The following is a 19352-nucleotide window of genomic DNA, read 5'->3' on the forward strand; positions in this document are numbered from 1 at the left end:
ACTTTTTGGTGACGTGCAGAGGAAGAAGGAAGAAGGGTCTGTTATGACAGCCCTTCCTGCGCTTTGCCTGTCGGGAATGGTAGTTTCTTGTCTTAGCTGCTGCGTAGTTTTCCTGATGCTTATCGTTAAAGTTTTTGTTTAGTTTGGTTCTGGTAAGTTGTATCAGCCAGTCTCCACTCCCCCGCCCCCTTTGTAATAGTTAAGGACTCAAAGCCCACCATATGCCACGGGGTCCCCCTTCCTTCCCGCCTAAAGGCCTTTTGGATTTTCCAGAGGATGCTTAGAAGCATTTACAGGGAATGCCATTTTCAGAGCTGTGGGCTGAGCCAGTAGAGGGCGAGAGTGGAAGTGCTTGGAAGCAGCCTGTTCCTGTGAGTAGGTAGCTTCTTCCATGTGATTTGGAGCCCTGGTCGCCCCAGGATTCCCAGACACGTTGAAAAGCCTAGCTCTGTCTTTTTGTTTATTTATTGCATTTATATACCACCTTTATATCCAAGCTGCTAAAGGTGCCACTCTTTAGCCATGAGTTTCATGACTGAGTGGGGATTCAAATCCTGGTCTCCCAAATTCTAGCCCAATGTTCTAATAATCACTGTTTTTAAGGCTGCCCAGACAAAACATATTAAAGTATTAATATAATATAAGCATTAATATAAGTATTAAATTGAGTTTTACATCACAGCAGTCTTTACATGTCAATGAAATGCTTTATGTTGACAAAAACATATTGACAAGCACATATTTTTAGATACAAAACCACCCTCCGGGACCTTCCATAGGAGAAATTGTGATGAAAATTACTCTCTGGGAGCAGCCATCTTGCATTTTCAGCCACACAACTTTTTTCTCACCTTTTTGGAGAGGGTAATCCCAGCCCAATTAATTTTTTTCTTCCTTTTAACTCAAAAAATCTGCTGTCAAACAATGGACAAAGGCATACTATTCTGACTGTCTTAGGAACCAGAAGCAACAAAGAATTTTGTGGCTCCTTAAAGACTTACATATTTATTGTATCACATATTTTTTGTGGACTAGAATTCACTTCTTTGGATGTGTGACATTGGTGGGCATACATTAAGTACAGAGAAAAAAATATAAGGCAGGAAAGCTGTATTGTATAAGCAGTTATACTCATTTCCCACTAGGTGTCAGAATATTGCTGGAGATGTGGATTTGATAGGACAGTTTTGAAGTGTTTCAGATTCATAGAGAGCATATTAACCTTTGGTAATCTTTATCCAAATTTTTGCAGATGCATAAATCATAAAGAAGCCTCATCATTTTCTGCCTATTATATTTAATTCTCTAGGTCTAACAAATTCACTGAACCTTCCTATGAAATCATTCTGGAAGCTGACAATGAAATCCATTCTTTCATTTTCACATTTACAGTCACGACGTTAACGTCATGTTAGCCACAGTGGTTATTTTCTGGGTGAATATTCCATGAAGACAGTAGGTCCTTCACAAGTGCAGTCAAAACCATATGTTGCAAATCTTGTGTCTAAATTCAATTTATGCAATGGTGGATGCTTTCAGGTTTCTTTTTTTAAACAATCCTGATGCATTCAGCAACCACTGTTATAATAGTATTTCAACTTGGCAGGAATGTTGCATGCATATGGCGAGGGTTGGGTTGCTCTTAAGGAAGAGACGGAGTTAAATATTCTCCTTTTCACTTAAAGGGAAGACCCACCCCCCTACCCACTTTCAAAACTCATTTTTCTTCCTGCTCCACTGTTTGGAAAGAGTTGGGGTGAGGCTAAATTGCATCTTCAGGGTTCAGATGGCTGATTTGAAAGGTGGCTGTGGCAGCTTGTTATGCCAGAGGCCCCAAGCAGAGAGCAGTCAAGATCTCATGAGAGAGACAAAGGCAGGGAATAGGCACTGTTTCACTGTGACAACTGGTTCTTCAAGGACAGTTATGGGCAACCTGTGGTCCTCCAAATGTTGGTGGACTCCCAAATCCCATCATTCTTAGCCAGTGTGATCATTGTCAGGAATGATGGGAATTGTAGTCCAACAATTTGGAGGTCCATAGGTTCCCCAAACCTGCTCAAGGGAGAGACAAGTGGTGGTGGTCAGCTATGCCTCCAGCAACCCAGCAGTTGCTCTCTTCCTCCTCCTTCCCTGCTCTTCCCCACAGTAGGAACTTTGGATGTAGAGAGATGTCCACCCTCAATGTGCTTTTGCCTGGGTGTGAATTTCTGTTATGATGTCCAGGAAGAATGGCACCAGCTACAGAGCTCACCTCTAGTTTCCTTTAAGTTTCTCTCCCCATCATCAACGACCTCCCCCCCCCCCCCCAAAGTAAAGTGGGCAGCTTCAAGGCTCATATGTAGCGACCAGTTTCCCTGCTCTCTCTATAGTGTATTAATATTAACCTTGAGTTGTGTTGGCATGTACAGCTTAAAAGCAAGGAGATGGGAAGTTGATTGGTGTCTTATGATGAGCTCTAAATGATAGATGCTCTGACCTACTTAATAGATGCTGAATATTTTAGGATATTTCCAGACATGGCTTCTAGCTGCAGAGTGGAATGCAATCTTTCTTGAGCATCTGAAGATACACAGACAATAGCCACAGCCTGCCTACTGCATCAGAAGATTTTTGTGTAAGAAATCTTTTTATGTTTCCATTGTAATAAGAAGCAGGACTATTTATTAGTGATGAAATTCATTATCTGTGAATTTCATAGAGATCTTAAGCACAGAATTACCAGTTTAACAGCAAAATCATATCAGCCAGTGCTAGGTAGACCAATGGCCTGACTGGTATAAGGCAGCTTATATAAGAGTAAAAGATAAAGGGACCCCTGACCATTAGGTCCAGTCACGGACGACTCTGGGGTTACGGCGCTCATCTCACTTTATTGGCTGAGGGAGCCGGCGTACAGCTTTCAGGTCATGTGGCCAGCATGACTAAGCCACTTCTGGCGAACCAGAGCAGCGCATGGAAATGCCGTTTACCTTCCTGCCAGAGTGGTACCTATTTATCTACTTGCACTGGTGTGCTTTCGAACTGCTAGGTGGGCAGGAGGTGGGACCGAACAATGGGAGCTCACCCCGTTGCGGGGATTCGAACCGCCGACCTTCTGATTGGCAAGCCCTAGGCTCTGTGGTTTAACCCACAGTACCACCTGCATCTCTCTCTCATATAAGCGTAAGATACCATTAAAAGACAACAACTTAGAAGTCTTTTGACAGTCATGGCAATAGCTCTATGTGCACACATGTCTCTTTAAACTGAGTGGGGAACTTCAGGCCTAGGGACTAAATATGGTCCTCCAGGCCCCTCTCTTGGGACTCTGCCCAGGCCATGTGCCCATGCCCTCTGTGACTGCTTTTACCTGGCTGCTTTTACCTAAAAACTGTTACTGCATCTTTGGTTGAGAGGATGGAGGTGGATGGTGATGTGTAGAAACTTCTTTTTGCATGGTTGGAACTTTGACTGCTATACAAAGTTAAGAGTTGTGTTCATTGTTCTATACACTTTTACCTCTTGCCCACCCTCTACTGACATGTGACAACTACGTACCACTTCATTTCCCAAATAACTGCCCTGTGAACCGGTTGTGAATCGCCCTGAGATCTATGGATGAAGGGAGGTATAATAATAATAATAATAATAATAATAATAAATATACTATACAAGTCAATGTCCCTCCCTTGTTGGTTCATACTGAATCTTCTTCTTGGCAGATGCAGTGGTACCTCAGGTTAAGTACTTAATTCGTTCCGGAGGTCTGTATTTAACCTGGAACTGTTCTTAACCTGAAGCACCACTTTAGCTAATGGGGCCTCCTGCTGCTGCTGCGCCGCCGGAGCACGATTTCTGTTCTCATCCTGAAGCAAAGTTCTTAACCTGAAGCACTATTTCTGGGTTAGCGGAGTCTGTCACCTGAAGCGTATGTAACCTGAAGCGTATGTAACCCGAGGTACCATTGTACTAGGTTCCAGGCAAGGAACCAGAGTTGTTGTAGCTGTATTCCCACTTAACAAAAAACAGGTACAAAGCCAGAAGGGCTATGGGCATAAACATAGTGGGTTACTTACAAATAGCCATATTTATGTTCAAATCCTGTGAGCATTAATGGGGTGGGATTGTCATTGTTCTCTAAAGTAGGCAACTAGCACCACACCGGGTGGCGGGGAGAAGTTAGGCATGTGAAACCATCTCTGGATTGCGTTCATAAGCTTTCAGGTGGTTAATATTGTGCCTAATGTTGGTGGAAATAGAATTTGGCTATTTTTAATGCTAGGACAGAGCTACTATTGAACAGCAAACTATCCTGTCTATTAGAAGTTGCAGTTACTCTTAACAAACATCATAATATACAGGAATAGCTGTGCCTTTGGCATAGTTTAGAGACAACATGTTTCATTATGTTCAGCCTTCATTTTATTTATTGTTTGCTGCTTAATGTTTATTCTAGGCCCTGTACAGAGTTTAAGCAACAGAAAAGTTCTTTGCCTGTGGCTCACAATCACAACCTCTGTGACTTTCAGGCAGAGGTGAGAGGTGTCATTAGTATGTGAACATCCATCATTATTTTACAGTAGGATATAGTTAATCAATGCATAGTGAGATAATGATTAATAAGGGATAATGCCCCGTTGGAATTGTTAAAAACCCAATCAATTTTTTATCATTCTCTAGGTATGGTCACGTAGAAACTATTAGACACTGTGTAAGACAATTTGTGAAGGTGCAGAAAGTCCAGCTCCAGTAGACCTCATTGTAATTAGTAAAGTGAAAACTTCCAACTCATCAGCATAAGTCAAGGTCCTTAGTGCTATTGCTTTATATCTTTCCAGAAATCTCTAGTCATTTGGCATCCAGCTTGCTTTAGCTGTAGCCTCTGCTAAGACTTTCAACATACCTGGAGGGTTCTTAGAGCTATTTCTGACAATACTGATGGAATCATTCCGACATTAGTCAGATTATTCTTACAAGAAAAGCAAAAATGTTACCCACAACTTGTCTCATTTTCTCAGCATCACTCCCCCGTATGCTGTCATGTGAGTAGCAAGTGTCTGTTTTGCCTGGAGAAAAAGTTTGTTGAAAGCAGATACTGTAAACCTGCATTCCTTGCAGAGAGGCTGTACACCTCTCTTGAACATGATCTAGCTGTAAAAATAGAAGCAACTCTTTACTGCACAAACCGCAGAACAATAAAAATATCCAGCAAGGCTCTCTACCTTTGTTCTGCCTGGCTGGAGTTTATAGGCCCATTGGGTTGCATCTTAGCTCTTTATGGAACTTGCCATTACTATGTTCTCTGTACCAATTCTTGGTTTATTGTATATGCCATTTAGTGTATGTCTGTGTGTGTTAGAGAGATCCTCCGCTATGCCTCTGAATAATTATGCATTAAGGGAACTTACACTTACTGAATTTTTTACAGCGTTTATCAGCTGCAGATTCCAATTCCCTAATTTGTTGTTTAGTTGTTTAGTCGTGTCCGACTCTTCGTGACCCCATGGACCAGAGCACGCCAGGCACTCCTGTCTTCCACTGCCTCCCGCAGCTTGGTCAAACTCATGCTGGTAGCTTCGAGAACACTGTCCAACCATCTTGTCCTCTGTCGTCCCCTTCTCCTTATGCCCTCAATCTTTCCCAACATCAGGGTCTTTTCCAGGGAGTCTTCTCTTCTCATGAGGTGGCCAAAGTACTAGAGCCTCAGCTTCAGGATCTGTCATACCAGTGAGCACTCAAGGCTGATTCCCTTCAGAATGGAGAGGTTTGATCTTCTTGCAGTCCATGGGACTCTCAAGAGTCTCCTCCAGCACCATAATTCAAAAGCATCAATTCTTCGGCGTTCTTTATGGTCCAGCTCTCACTTCCATACATCACTATTGGGAACACTAAAGCTTTAACTATAGGCATGGATAGGAAACCTAGTTCTATAATGTAAAGCTCCCTTACTGCCCTGTCCTATAGTCCTCCTGTCTCTGAAGCTCTTTTACACCTGGACTTTTACTCTTCAAGCTGCCTTCCCAATAAATGCCAGGACAAACATGTGATTGGCCAAATTTTGGCCAGTCTATCATTTCTACTATACAGTGGTACCTCCGGTTGCGAACAGGATCCGTTCCAGAGTCCTGTTCGCAACGTGAAAAGCCTGCAACCTGAAGTGCCATATCTGCATGTGTGCATGGCGTGATTTAGCGCTACTGTCCATGCGCAAGCAGCAAAACCCGGAAGTAACCCTTTCTGGTACTTCTGGGTCACCGCGGGATGCAACCTGAAAAAACGTAACATGAAGCGGATGTAACATGAGGTATGACTGTATTTTGATTGTTGCCATCCAACTGCTACAGCTTATCAGCAAAGCATACAGTTTCCCTAAATGAGTCACATTTGTCCTGTTTCTTGACACCACACTCCGTTTGCATTTTCCCAGTGGGTCTGTTCCCACCCTCAGACATTTTCTGCCCTCATCAACAGCTACTTTCTCCCACTGCAGTCAACTTCATTTATAGCTCACCCCTTGCCTTGTGGGTTACACACAGCTCAATATAATTAAACCACGTACTACATAAATATTAAATGGCAGGGATAGTCTCATCTTCCACTGCTAAGGTAAAGGGACCCCTGACCGTTAGGTCCAGTCGTGACTGACTGGGGTCACGGTGCTCATCTCGCTTTATTGGCCGAGGGAGCCAGCGTACAGCTTCCAGGTCATGTGGCCAGCATGACTAAGCCGCTTCTGGCGAACCAGAGCAGCGCACGGAAACGCCATTTACCTTCCCACTGGAGCGGTACCTATTTATCTACTTGTACTTCATGCTTTCGAACTGCTAGGTGGGCAGGAGCAGGGACCGAGCAACGGGCACTCACCCCATCGCAGGGATTCAAACCGCAGACCTTCTGACCGGCAAGCCCAAGAGGCTCAGTGGTTTAACCCACAGTGCCACCCGCGCTTGATCTGGCAGTGAAATGTATAAAATAAAATTATATGGCCAGGTGCACCTCAGAGGAGAGGGCATTTCACAACCTAGGAGCCACCACAGGTAAGGCCCTTTCATGCACTGCTGCCCCATGAACAGAGGACAACAGAACTGTCAACAGGACGTCCCATGCAGATGTCAGCAGTTGGGCATTTCTATATGGGAAGAGATGCTCCTTCAGATATTTGGGACCCAAGCTGACTGGGCTTTTTATGTCAATGTAGGCACTAGAACTGGTTGTGATGCTGACATAAATCCATGGATTTTATTGTATCATTATTTTTTTAAATCTTTTTAAATAAAATACTTAATTAAAAAAAAACATTTAAATTTAGCACACACTGTTTCTTTAAGATAAAAGCAGTCACCAAGTGGTGAGTCCAAATCGGATTGAGCTATGTAGCTGGTAGATGAATGGAAATCTTTCCTGTCCTCACATTTCCCTGTTCAAAATTATCCCTCTCCTTCCACTGCTACTAGCTCATGTGCTATTAGGAGAAAACGCAGACACAGCCCAGGTACCTGTCTGTCCATCCACACTCTGCTGTGGTTTAGGATGTGGTTTGGGACAAAGTATCTGTAGATGGAGAACAAGTTGATTTCCCCTTTGCCCCCTTCCATTTCTCCACTCTCCTGAAGTGGCTTTTCATTCTTAAAAATGGTGTTGGGGTACAGTCACATGTATTTGCATGCAGTGTGTACTTAACTCCTTTCCCTATTTCTTTTTGAGATGAGTCCACTTTGGATCTCACTGTTTCTTCCTGCTCTTTGACCGCCATGGAGTCCTCTTTCAGTGTGACATGTACAGCTATACCTAGCAGGTTCATTCCAGTCTAAACACCCATAACATAAAGATGGTCAAAGATATTGCAATTGATTTGTATGCTGTCTGTGCAAAAGATTAGGCTTTCTGGATGATGTATTCGTCACAAATGAATCAGCTTTTCCATATGTGTTTTCCCTCTGTTATTATTGCAATTTAAAACAAATGCTTTTAAACTGCTGTTAAATTTAAATTATTCCATCTAAGTATTGCTTTCTAGTTTTCCATCTCAGCAGACACTGTTCCATTTGAATAGCAAAATGGACACTGAATCAGGGTAGTTAGAGACAGAAAAGCCCTATTAGGCTAGAGTCCATCACCCAGTAAGTGCAGGATGTAATACCTTGACAGAGGCCATATCAGATATTAAATTGATAGAGTACATAAGCGCTCCACATTAACTGCAATTATAAAGAAAGAGGACAGCCAGGGAGTGAAATGTTCATTGGAATAATAGTTTAGTAATCCTGAAAGCAAGAGGCAATATCCAGCAGATTAGTACATGAAAGAGTCTATAAAATATAGTAGAGATGGGCAACTCTTTTATATATATATGCATTTCCAGTATAAACTCCAATATATGTCACCTTATTTAAGCATCATTTCTATAAAAATGGTAGATGACTCCCAGGTTGTGATCTTGCCACCTTACCAAGCAGGTCTGAGCTTGGTTAATGACTGCCTGGCTACCACATGTACACTGCCTTGGGCTCCATAATGGAAGAAAGGTGGTGTGTGTGTGTAGCCATTCTCACTGCTACATACATTGTGTAGTCAAATATATAGCAAGCATATAATTTGTTTTGTCTAGAGTGCTCTTTGTTCTCAATTTTTTAACTGATGGTTTTAAGGAGGGAGCATTCAGTGAATATGCTGCAGGGGTAGCCAGTATGGTGTCATCCAGATATTTGTGGGACTACCAGCTCCCATCATCCGTACCTAATAGGTATGCTAGCTGGGGCTGATGGGAGTTTCAGTCCAACCACAGCTGGAGGGGAACCACATTGGCTATGCTGGATTAAAGGTTGAGAATGGCTGGTCTAGCCATTGGACGTGAATTTTGTGTTGATAGTGCTGCAGGTTACAAAAAAAAAAAACCATTATAGTAAAGAGTGTTGTCAAAAATATTTCTGTAATGCAGGGGAGTTGTCAGTTTTCCCGAGAAACTGCGGTGACTTCCTTGCTGAAAGGTTTTGAATTTCAGCATTCTGTAGCTGCAGTGGCTATCATAAATTTGGATATTGAGCTGGGGAGCTGCAGCTACCTTGGAGATAATTGATTTCCTCCCTGAAGTAATTTAGTAGTGTTCACTTCAGAGAACATCTTTCTGATTATTGACTCTGTATTATTAGTCGTTTGCAAAATTATTGCTATAGCTACGAAAGAACGTCACAGTTCTCTCCAACTTTGGCACCTTTCCTTGGGGTTTGCTTTTTCTGCCAAGCTGGCTTTAATAATCTTGTGCTTGCAAAGAGAAGCTGGTCTCTCTTTCTCTCCACACTCCCCACCTCAGAGAAGTAGGAATTCTGGCATCTTGGTTCTTTTGTGAGCCCATGCATTGATCTTAGAACTACTACCATCTCATGTAAAAAGTGCTTTGAAAGAGTCAATGCCAGTTATCTTTTTGGAGTAATCACCTTCCAGCAAAGCAAGGAATATTTACCATTGACTCCAAAATGTAAAAGGTTGCTTGCGCCCTTGTGGACAAGTCACTTACTCTATGTAGTGTGTATGCATTTCCACCTGTGAATAAATTCTCAAGACCTCCATTAAAAAAAATATCTTATAGGCAGAAAGTCTGGGACAGGTACATAATCCTGCCAGCAACAATACCCAACATGGAGCCATTCCCCCTGCCTTGCAAGCTTAGCACCCTATGTTAGGAGGCCACTGCTTGACAAGGGCAAACCCTCCTTCCCAGTCTTTAGCAACCTAGACCACCTCTGTGCACAGCTTACTCTTCACCATCAGCAGGCAGCTGGGCCTGATACAGAAGACAAGCTGAGACCTAGTAAGTCACACTAATTCCAGTGCTAATCTAGTACAGTACATAAATCTAGCAGTCCTAAGGGCTTGATTGACATCCTGCATTTGACTGAAAGTCTGAAACAAAAACCAAGGATTGTCAGGCATAGGGGGACTGTTTTCAACTTAATAGGTCCCAAGTTGGGTTGGCCCAGTGACAGATGCTGGAAGTATCCCATCTCTGCTTAGGGCTGGCTGAAGACATTTTACCACCTGAGGCAACTGTTGGTTGCAAAATGAGTGCTGCATGTAAATCAGGTTCCATGGAAGGTCACAAAGAATACTGGGTGCACTAATGGGAGTGCTGTATTAGCTGTACTGGTGTGCCTGCACAGCTCTTACCTTGCCCATTCCAGGAAGTGACAGTGATGTCACTGCTAGAAGGTTATTGCTGCAACTTCACCCCACCAGCTGAGGGCTTGAGGAAAGAACAGAGCAGGGTTGGTGAGGGGTGTGGCCTGGAGAAAATTCTGAGGGTTGGCTGGAGATGCCTGGAGGGCTTTATTAGACCCGTGGGGTGGAGGTTTCCCACCCCGTCTTATAGAATCAGAATTGTAGAGCTGGAAGGACCACAAAGGTTATCTAGTTCAACCTCCTGCAATGCAGGAATCTTGTCCTATGTGGGACCCGAACCCACAACCCGAACCCACAACCCACAACCCTGAGATTAAGAGACTCATGTTCTACCAACTGAGCTATATAAACAACTCCTTGGGTGCCATTTTACCTCCTTCCCATCTTGAAACTTAGCCACTGATCTTTCTGAGCTTTGCAGACCTTTCTTGTGACTTACCAGATCAAGCACAGCTCCTCATCTACATCTGCCAACCTCAGAGGCACAATGAATTTCCTGGGTTTGAAAGAGGGAAACAAAAGGACTGTCAAGCAACTGTCAGGCATAATGCTTTGAGGGTCCTTAATTGTGCTGGCCCAGCCTCACAGATAAGATATTGTGAGTTCTGGGTTCTCTTTGAAGATTTGTGCCAAAAAGAGTGGGAAAGACTACCCTGTTCCAAACTGAGATGAGCCCATCACAGCATGGAAGGAAACTGAAGTTGAAATCAGACTTCTAGCATTTTTATTGAATAGTCACCCTCTGTTCTAAAGCTACATATTTGGGTGTGACCTGTACAGCCTTCTCATTCTGTTTCTCCAGTAGAAGAGAGTTGGGTGCTGAACGGCTTCAGTACTTCCTGTTTCTGACAGTTCTCAAATTTTTCTCCTAATAAAATTAAACATTTTCCTTGTTGCATCTTAAGGCCATTACAGCTTGCTTAGTGCTTGTGCACTAATGTGAATAATTGGCCCATGTCTTTGGTGTAGCAGCACTTTGCATATTTGAAGACGATAATGCCTCCCTTCTGTCTTCTTTCCCCTTCGAATGATGAGGCTCCAGTCCCTTAAGCTTCCTTCAGAGCTGTTATTTACTGACTCCATCATCATTTCTGTTGCTCTCATCTGAACTCGCTTTAGCTTTTTTCTCTCTCCTCTAAAATGTGGTGCCCCACATGGCATGCAGCTCTCCAAATGAGGCCTGCTGGTGCCAAGTCAAATACAAAAAGCCAAAGTCCATTCCAAGCTGTACAGGCTCATTGCCAAATGCAGCAGAATAATTACCTCCCTTGTTTGTTTGTTTTTAACATGTGATACTACTATTAAGGCAAACCACTGTCATATTGTACTGTTGGCCCTTATTCATTTTATCTATTCTTTCTCTTTATCAGTGGATATAATCACTCCAACTTACTTTAAGAAAAAAGCAGCCATCTAACCATTGATTCTGTCTGCTGTTGGAATGTCCAGTGGGTTACTAGGTATTATGAGGTTGTGCATATGAGGTTATTTGTCACCAGGATGATTGTGTGGTGGTGATTTTATTTTATATATTTATAGTTCACCTTGACAGAACCTTCACAATGTGACTTAAAACACATACAGTTGCCCAGAGTGGCTGGGGAAACTCAGCCAGATGGACGGGGTATTAATAATAATAATAATAATAATAATAATAATAATACAGAACACCAATTAAAAACAATTAAGTTGAAAACAATTCTTAAAAACCAAATAGCAGGATCTACAATATATCAAACCTGTATTATCTTAAAAAAAGAAAAGAACAACAGCTATCATCACCATTTGCTTTATTCACAGAAGTGGCTCAGAGCAATGCACAATGCAAAAATAAAGACTAAAATCCCCAATAAAAGCATGAATAAAAGAACCGCCAATCCTCATCCATCAAATGTATATAAAAGGGCAGACCCAACTCAACTCTCCTCACTAAAAAGAAGAGCAGAAGGACAGAAACATACCTAAATGCCTTTAAATTCCACTTGAAAGAAACCAATCCAGATTAGCAGGTTTTTCCAGTCTAATCTATTTGCCCTCATTTATCCCAGAACTGCCTCAAGACACTAGCTCAGGATTTCAGCTGCCTCCCTGAGATTAGTAGATGGAACATAGAGTTGTGTGTCATCCACATACTGGTGACACCTCAGTCCAAACCTCTAGCTGACCTCACTTAGTGGTTCCATGTAGATGCTAAAGCAGTTCAAGATGTTAAACATCTTCCAACTGCTATCTCATTTAGCATACATAATTGAGACCTTAGTTCCAGTTTGATATTCCCAGAGCCAATCTCCTGTTAGCCAGTCTTTGACTTGGTTTTCATCACTTGGGAACATCTAATCACTTTGCCTAATCACTAAGAGTTTAAATCTTAAACTGGAGGAGGGTTTGGAACCAGAGGGCTCTTGCTTTCTGTTTGTTTGCGTCTATGCTGCTTGGAAGACACACACTGAGCTGCAGCTGTTAAGTGCAATGAGGAAGGAAGTTAAACGAATCTGCAGGACAGGGAGAATAATAGAGAATTTGTAGAACTGAATTGCATGTTATGTAAAAGCACTGTAAATAAAGAACATTTCTTATATTCATAAATTGATGTCTTGCTTATATAGGTTCATCCTCAGCACAGAAACTTTGCATTGGTGGTAAAGCCCTTGTAAGCAATCAACATGCCTAGGATTGAACTCTAAGGCATTTTTAAAACGCCTAAACTATTATGGAAGATTTTTCCTCCCCTGTGCAGACTTCTGGCTCAATTTCCAGAGTCTTGTGTGTGCTGCTACATTGTTTCATTGTCTTCCTTATATCTCTTACAACAAGCAGAGCAAAAGATTTCTCTGAAGATTGATGCCTGCAATTAACTGAATTACTTCAACAGGGTGTAGCTACAACAGATTGAAAATGGGGCCAGCCACTGTGCCAGTGGCTGGCTGATGATCCTGCTGTGCCAATAGTGGGAGAGAGAAAAAATATTTGCCAGCTCTCAGTGAAGGAGTTCCTGCTGTGACAGCAGATCTCGCTTGTGTGCTTGATTTAATGTCCCCAATTACCATATCTCTGTAATTATGATCCGTGTCTGATGAGGATGGTGGAACCTTTAAGGCCTTGAGCAGAGGATCTCAGAGTCTTATAAGGATATAATGTCTTCCATTGATCTTCCTGCTTTAATGTTTCATCAACTCTGCAACCAATTGATCATTCCTTGAATAAAAACTGTAGCATTACTGTATGCCAACACTTGTGATTCATTTTCACTTAGCTAATCAAAATGTTGTTCCACAAGACCCTGATGATGTTCAAGATGCTTTGTAGGAGGTATTGCCTGAATCCAAACTGGCTGCCTCAGATGGCATATTTCTTGAAGCCTTATCAAAATATAAGACATGAGTTATTAATCATACTTTCTTCTCTGGAAAGGCTCTCAGGTGGTCCACTGAGCTGTCTCACTGCTGTTTTTGCCACTTAATAAGAAATCTTATTTAATGCTTTTTGTAGGAAAAGATAGCTAACACATAAGGATCTCTATCACATACAAATATACAGTGCTAGTAATCTTTGTGAAATCAAGAAAAGGTTCTGAGCAAATCCCATTGCAACCATTTTACGTTGTTACCCTGATTCAGCAAAAGTTACTCTTAAGCTGGCATGAGCTTTAACCAAGGTTCATCCTTGGCTCTACAGCTCATGGTTTGTCTGGAGGAGACAGACCATGAGCTTGGGTTCAGCCAACATGTTAAGCTGAACCATAGCTTAGCTCACAGCAGCAGGACTGAAACCAAACCAGCAGCCACAATCTTCCCTCCAGAATCTGCCATGCTTGTCCATATGCATGAAGTCATGGTTTGGCTTAACAGTGCATGCAGACCACCTCTGTGTGCAGAAGTTGATGAAAATACACATCTGGGTCTACATTTGATATTGTTGTAGAATAATGAGGTTGGGACAGAAGAGGGTTGATGGAGCCAAAGGACTATTTGAAGTTTTGTCAAACCTGCTGACCAGGCTCTGAGAGCTTAAGGTTATATGATTGCTGTTTGAGACAGGACCATCTTGGATGGACTGTCTTGGAAAGTTCTGAATAAGAAAAAGCTGATCCGAGAAGAGAACAGCCTTTCCCCCACCCCTAGCCAAGGTTGTTTTAATATAGGTATGGCTCTTTTCACACACACATCACTAGATTAAAACGCATTTAGCTGGAGGATTGTGGTTTTACTTGGAGACTGACAGAGACGCACTCAGTAGAGCATGAGGCTCTTCATCTCAGGGTCATGGGTTGATACCTCATGCTGGGGGGAAAGATACCTCCATTGCCAGAGGTAGACTAGATGACCCTTATGTTCCATGCCAACTCTACACTTCTGTGATTCCATGATTCTACTACAGATGAATTTAGAAAATAATTGCCTATCTTGTTCAGCCATATTATTTGCTTATTTATTTAGCAAGTTGTTTAGATCACTTAATCAAAAAATAAATCTAGAATTCAACACTATTACACTGGCTGTAGCAAAATTCCTCTCAGAGGCAGTAAAAATCAGAAATTTGTATGTGCGGGCGAAAGCTCCTCTGTTGGCTAGCATGGCCGATTTTACACCTTAATAACTGTTGATATTTATTTTTGTTGTATGTATATTTTGGGTCTATGGACTGCAACAAAGCTGTGTGTGGGTTCACAGAAAAGAAATAAAATGTCTATAATACAATATTGTTTAAAAATCACAGGCTTTGAAAAATCACTTGAGGTTTCAGTAGATGAGATGACCAGCTGACGTATGATTACATTCCTCTGTTGAATTTCTTGAGAGGTAAACTGGCAAAAGTCTGAATATTGGTGGTTTGATAAAACAAGGACCACATTGTTAAAAAGAATGCAGTCAACCCAGCCATTGCTTTTGGGGGGATAGTCCTCGGTTTAAATAGTTAGGCACAGCAAATAGTATTCAATACACAAATACATAGTGATTAATAAAAATGAAGGGCTATAGTGCTTTGCCCTGTCAAGAAGAATGGAGAGCAATGTCAGGCTGCGAGGTTTGAACTCTGAAATTATATTGGTCCAATTTGTCTGAATGGGTCTTGCAGTGCATTGATTTAGCTGAACTTTCCCTTAACTCCAGAGTTCCCCAGAGCTTGCTGATTTGTCTTGGAATAACCCTCAATAGTTTATATTTTTAAAACTCTGGTTACGTATTTGTAGGAATTCATAAGGTCTGTGCCCTCATCTGTCCTTTGCTGGCCACTTGGAAGTACTTCAAAATTATATTGAGGCTTTTGGGACTCCTAACTCCTTGTAATCCGGAATATGTGATTTATTAAAAAAAGATGCCAACTGCCACATTGAATTATATTTGTTTTCAGAAATATCAGATCAGCAACTAAAATACTTTAAAAACAAACAATAGAAACCAAGCACTGACCTGAATCAGTTTCACAGATTTCTTTGAAAAGGATTCTGTGTCAGGGTTTATATAAGACACTGCAGGTGTTTGTAAAAGCATGCTGATTTTGAGGTCTTGCTCTCATGCTTATTTTTACATAGCTAAGTCAACCCATCTGGATATTCGTTTACAGAGGCTTTCTCTGTAGTAAACCAGTTTTGTATTGCACAGTTTTAATGGATTTCAATTGTATTTCTGTGTTTTATTGTCTTGTAAATCACTTTGGGACTTCTTTCTGGAACATGATGTGTTATGTAAGTTTAAGATACGAAAACATAATTATAAATATTTGGTGATCTTCTAACACATATAAAAATGTAACCCCCTAGTTATTTTAATAACAGAAAAAGAGCCCTGCAGGATAAGATCAAAGACCCATCTAGTCCAGCATCTTGTTCTCACACGGGCCAACCAGATGCAGTGGAAGTAGAACATATCCATCATGACTAGTAGTCACCAATAGACCCATTCTTGATCAAGTTGTCTGTCCCACTTTAGAGCCTTCCATGTTGGTAGCTGTCACTGCATCTTGTCATAGTGAATTCCATAGTTTAAATATTCACTGTACCAAACCGTTCAGGGAGGCTATGTTGATAGAAAAGGCACTTCACTTCAGAAGTTACTTCTCCACCTGGGAGGGGCCAGAGGAACCTTGTGACTTCTGGGGCAGGGAGGTAAATGTATATCCCACAGACCCACTTTGTATCCACATTGACCCTTCATTCAGAAAATGAGTGAAGAGGTCTTGAGGTATGTTAGAACATTTTCAAGGCTAGGCTAGCGTGCCAAGTATTGGAAAAGATGACTTGGGTTGACTTCACTAAATTAAAAAATGACTGTATGAACTGACTCTAATACTATCCCAGATAATAAATTTTGTACCCACCAAAGGAAGATTGGAAGTGGGTTGCCAGGTCACCATTACTTTGGCCGTGGCAAGGGCACACCAGATGCTGAAAGAAGTCATGTGTTTCTTGAACAATATAAAATAAAATTCTGTGGTTCACTGTAGGGGAAAAAACATTTCGAAACTGCTGATCTAAAGAAACAAAGATTCAGCAGAAAAGCTAATGATGACACAGCAGTCAGACCAAATGCTCTTTCAAATTACCTGCCTTTACAGTTTCCCTTTTTTCCCTTTTTCCCTTTTCTTTTTTGGCGAGGATAGGGTTCTGTACCTTCCCAGACCAATACTCCTGACTTCAACCAATTGCTTTTGCTTCAATTATTTCTAAACCACTGATGGGCCTTTCAATTAGTGCTGCTTGCATAATTCCACACAAGGGCTTCCAAAGCTGCCCATTACATGGCAAATATTCCTCCTGATTAAGCAAAGGAAGCACTTGATTGACTTTTGCTATAAATGCTGACATTCTGAGGCCAAAGATAAAACCCATTTACAATCTTGAAAGCATTGGGGCTATCTTTAGGAAAGATTTCAACTTCAAGAGAGGTGTTGGCATTGTCTTGGATTAATGTGTATGTCTTAAAGTCTTTGTATGCCAACAGACTGCAGACCTCTGCTTTCCTAACATGGTTATATGATGTGCCAGATAATGAAATCTTATGTTAAAGTTACAGAAAAGTGCACCCAGTAGATGCCAAAGACTGTGTGTGTTTCAGAATGCTCTATAACATGAAACATGGGGTATTCTGGGAGAAAAGTGTTTTCAACTTCTTTGTGTACCAAGCGGCACAGAATGGAAAAAAAAAGGTTCTCTGCTGGGTTTATTTTAGTATAAGCACGTTAACTAGAATTGAAGTTAATTGACCTTTATATAATGGTTACACAGGACAGTACTTACGCTGTGCACATAGAGAGCAAGTTTATTTGAAAAGCAAATTGCATTAATTGACATTCATTGTGCAGCTTTCTGTTGTTTATTGCTAGCTGCTCATGTGAATAGTTTGTTGACGGTATAGATAGGACAAACATTTGTTTCTGATAAATAGGATTTTCAGTTGAGTAGGTTTTAATTGGATGAGTAGTACCTAGGCTTTTGTTTGAAATTATAAGGTACTGTACAGTGTGGAGCTAATCAATTCATGTAGAATTTTAAATGCTGAACATAACTTTTGAGAACTGCTGGCTTTTAATATCAAAACTCTTTGTCACTTCCACAACAATAAAGCACTTTTCTTCCCCTGTTCATTTTAATGCTTTGGGTGCTGGTGCTATTTGCACAAGCTAAGTTCTCCTGGTTTAGACTATAATTATTTCAAAGTTTTTATTTATTTTATTTATTGCATTTATATCCCACCTTTTTTCTCGTAAGGAGCTGAAGGTGGCAAACATGGCTCTCTCCTTCCTTATTTAATTACCACCACAACCCTGTGAAGTAGGTTAGTGACCTTCGTGGCCGAGCGGAGATTTGAATCATGTTCTCCCAGTCCTAGTCTGACAATGGCTTTCTACCCACATCCTTTAGGTCTGTTTTCCAATACTGGCTCCACCAAAATATTGCAAGTGGCTGGAGTAGACAGTGTACAGCAGGGGATGGTGAGTGACCAGGGCATTGGGGTATTGGGGAAAAGTGGATTTTGCTAACCACTAGTTCCAGTGGTGGAGTGTGTGCCTGGGGCAGCTGTGTGTGCCCACACATGCGTGCGCACGCATGCCAGGGGCAGGGTGGAAAACAAACGGAGCCCATCGCTCATACTCAGCCCTCGCTGCCACTAGAGCGACACCAGCCCCAAGTGGAATGGCAGTTGTTCCCTTCTCGCGCCACCCTCCCCAGATCTGAGCCTTGCGAGGCCACTTGGGGAGGGTGGGGAGGGGATGCGACAACTGTGCACCCTTCGATCACAGCAGGCGTAGGCAAATTCGGCCCTCCAGATGTTTTGGGACTACAACTCCCATCACCCTTAGCTAACAGGACCAGCGGTCAAGGATGGTGGGAGTTGTAGTCCTAAAACACCTGGAGGGTCGAGTTTGCCTATGCCTGGATCACAGCCTCTGTTCCTTGCACCTGAAAATATTGTAACTTGTGCAGTCCCATATCTCACATCCTGCTCTAATACAGAATTCACTTTTGGGGGTCTTAGCTTGGAAGTTAGCACCTTGTTAACCTTCTTTCAGGTAATACTAACCAGGTATTAATTCTTTATTACGGGTGGCAGTCAACTACATTTTACTCAAATTAGACCCATTGAGCTAAATGGACTTAATGTGGACATGTTCATTAAATTCAGTGGTTCTACTCCGAGTACAAAATTAGTTGCATATCACCCTTGGTTATTGCTTTAATATTTGGAAACTTGCAATCATGTACATGGGGCAATTCACACTAGTTCTTCCAAACGGAATTTGTTGCAAAGACAACAGTTGTGTGAAAGGCATCTGCATACTTCTACCACAAATTGGTTCCAGGCTTTCAAATATAAGAGAACCACAGAAAAGAACATATTCCATGCCAACATGGAAGCACCTGATAAAGTCAGAACCTGCCAGCTTCTGGCAAGTTCATTAGCAGAGTCCACTAGTGGGCCTATGGAGTCCAGAATGGATTCCAGAAGTTGCAGTGAGGAGTTGATCTTCTACAGACTGATGAACAATATAGGTTCACTGAACCATTTTTAGATCAGAATACCATATTTTTCACCCATCTTTAGTAGGTTTTGCTTTGCACCTTACAAATTAAATAAATTCCAATTTGTAACTAAAACTATATATTTTAAAAATGGGGGTTATATTGTGACATGTGAGCTTCTATGTTGATATTTTGTAATAATATAGAATATGTTGTTATATGTTGTCTATGTTGT

The 19352-nt window shown here is 41.7% G+C and overlaps 1 long non-coding RNA gene across 1 annotated transcript; it reads left to right on the forward strand.

Annotated features, from left to right (window-relative positions):
* The first annotated feature begins 13 nt into the window (after positions 1-13).
* On the forward strand, positions 14-19318 carry LOC310677026. The gene is made up of 3 exons (XR_014510867.1): positions 14-152; positions 2504-2614; positions 18017-19318. It is a non-coding gene; the product is annotated as an uncharacterized lncRNA (long non-coding RNA).
* The last annotated feature ends 34 nt before the right edge of the window (positions 19319-19352 follow it).

Source organism: Podarcis tiliguerta, assembly GCF_965153285.1.
Source record: "Podarcis tiliguerta genome assembly, chromosome: 4".
NCBI lineage: Eukaryota > Metazoa > Chordata > Lepidosauria > Squamata > Lacertidae > Podarcis > Podarcis tiliguerta.